The 2,430-nt window shown below is 52.6% G+C and overlaps 1 protein-coding gene across 1 annotated transcript in view; it reads right to left on the bottom strand.

Moving 5' to 3' along the window:
* Positions 1–574, bottom strand: part of LOC113945161 (ubiquitin-conjugating enzyme E2 E2) — a 206,645-nt gene extending 206,071 nt beyond the window's left edge. Inside the window, exon 1 of the mRNA XM_027639014.1 lies at positions 542–574. The gene's annotated coding sequence lies outside the window, so the exon portion shown is untranslated. The remainder of the gene's footprint in view (positions 1–541) is intronic.
* Between the last annotated feature and the right edge of the window lie 1,856 nt (positions 575–2,430).

The raw sequence follows: 2,430 nt of genomic DNA, 5'->3' as shown, positions 1-2,430 counted from the left end.
CCGCCAGCCAATTATCCCGGGCGCTCGCGCCCTGCCGAGGGAGGGGTGGGCGGGCGGGGGCGCGCGCGCGGTTCCGGCGGGGGCGAGCGGGGGGGGAAAGCGACGGGTGGAGGGGAACGGGCGCGTGCCCGCGGGTGGTGTTGGAGGCCGCGCGCCGCCGAGCAAGGGGGAGGGGCAAGAGGCGCCGGCGGGAGCGCGCGTTAAAGGGAAGCACTGGGGGGTGCGGGGCGGGGTCAGTGGGGCAGAGGAGGAAGGAGGAGGTGGGAGGGGACGGGGGTAGCTGGGGGGAGACGGGAGCCTCGACTGGGGCTCGGGTGGGATGGAGGAGTGGGTATACGGCCTTCTTCCCCGCCGCCGCCGGGTTACCGCGGGCTCTCACGCCGAAGTCCCGGGGCCGGGGGGGCGGGCCGCGACAAGCGCGGCGGAGGAGGCCGGTATCAACTTTCTTGGCTCTTCTCTTCTTTTTCGGCTCCTTTGTTCCCACCGCCAGTCCTCCCCCCGCCCCCCCCCCGGCCCCGTCCTGCCGGCCCGCCACCCGCACCTCCCGCCGCCTTTGTCTCGGCGGAGCCTGAGGGAGCGGCCGGAGGGGACGCGCGGGTGCCCCGCGGGAGCGCAGCGCCCGGGCGGCGGGGCAGGGCCCGGGCCCTCGGCACTTGGTGGCCACACTTTTGTGTGACCGCCGTAGTTTCGATCGCTGCGTGGCATTAGCACAGCCTGGTGCCGCAAACCGCCCCCGCGCACTGACGGCACCGGGGGACGCGCAGCATCCCGGCTGGAGATAGGCACTGTCGCCTGGTTGTGGCCAGGTAAAGGAACCTCGCCTCCCACGCAGGCAGGTGTTGCCTCTGTGGCAAGCATCGCAGTCGGGAATGGGAGAGGCCAAGGCAGAGCCACACTTAAATGTTTAGTGTGAATAATATTAACCTGGAACAAAACAAACCTCCAAGAGAACTGTCTGTCGGGTAACCCCGGCTGCGTTTGCCTGGCTGAGACACTTCTGTCCCTGCGCTGACCCTGCTGCTTTAATCTTTACATAATGTGCTTAGCTATGTTACGTAAACTTTATCACTTCAAACCTTTCTTCGTCTAAGAGGGAAATATACCAGCCAAGGGTAAAGGGGTAATGGCAATTCAAAATGTTTTCCCCTTTCAACAACTAAAGGGAATTAAAAAAATAAAATGTGGTCTCACCATTCCACATGTACGAGGAAGAGTTTCTCCCTGCTTGAGCTGTGAAGTATTGTACTTTTTCTGAGTTGTGATTCAGGTGTAGGTGGAGTCTGTGCAACCAAACATACAGAAATTCAAAACTTGAAGCAGTGCTGAGATATTTAAGGATTAGAAACATTATTGCCACCTGCTCCCATGTTATATTAAGACAACAGAAGTGCTTTTTGCGGTCTCCCTGTACATAAAATTAATCTTTGTTAAGAAGTTGTTTTTAAATAACTTGGATTTTTGCCCCTTCCTATTTCTTTGCTAAATAATCCCAGTGACATTTTCACCTAAATTTGAAAATACCACAGTCAACTGGTTCTTCCCATTCCACATACATTTACAAGATATTTTCCTGCTTCTGATGGAGAACAGCACCTAATGTCAGCTAGGTGGGTTTCTGTCTGGTAGCATGCACTGATTTCTCAGAAGGATTAATAATGAAGTAATTAACAGAATATGATGTGTAAAAGTCCTTCAAAAAATGCAAACCTCCTCCAAGTAACGCTTCTCATCACATTCAAAGGTGCATTGCACACTCTTGACATCATGGTCCCCTTTTTCTAAAATAACTTAAATCATACTTTCAGTCGTTCCAAAACAGACCTCCTGAAAACCATCCAGGAAGCGATAAAATTCTCTTCTAAATGAGTCTTCTAACCGTATTTCCTTAATGTTGCTTTGACTGCTTAAATGTGCCTTAAAGGAGGCACACATTTTCCTGCTTGAATACTCTATGTTAATTCCTCAGCCCATCTCAGGACTTCGCTTTGGTGACAGTTCATGGTGCTTCATTACAGATCTTCTTTTCTGCTAGGATTTTAAGGAAGCACAGAGAGAGAAGCTGAGTGAATAGCCTAATTGAGACAGGGGCAGGATGGGGCCATACAGTGTCCCAGAATCTGGGTCATAAATTTCCAGTGCCAAAATAATCAAGGGAGCACTGAAGTGTTTCAGCACCGAGTGAAGGGTTTGAGTCATCGCTAGTCAGGCCCTGATTTTTCTTCTGGTGTGTAACCTCTGGCGCAGAGCCCTAAATGGTAGGGCTTAAATTAAGTACAACTAAACTAGGCAGAAGGTTTGTACTGCCTTATGAATAGAGCATACACACTGAGGTGTGCCCTGTGATTTTAAAAACATGAGCCCTACCTATGCAGTGTAAAGGGAGTAGGGTAGGGTTCTCAACTGCTCCCAGTTTTATCCTTTCGACCTTTC

This window comes from Corapipo altera, unplaced genomic scaffold, assembly GCF_003945725.1.
Source record: "Corapipo altera isolate COAL_440 unplaced genomic scaffold, ASM394572v1 44, whole genome shotgun sequence".
Classification (NCBI taxonomy): Eukaryota; Metazoa; Chordata; class Aves; order Passeriformes; family Pipridae; genus Corapipo; species Corapipo altera.
Note: the sequence above shows the minus strand (reverse complement) of the source record. Positions and strands in the feature narration are given on the sequence as shown.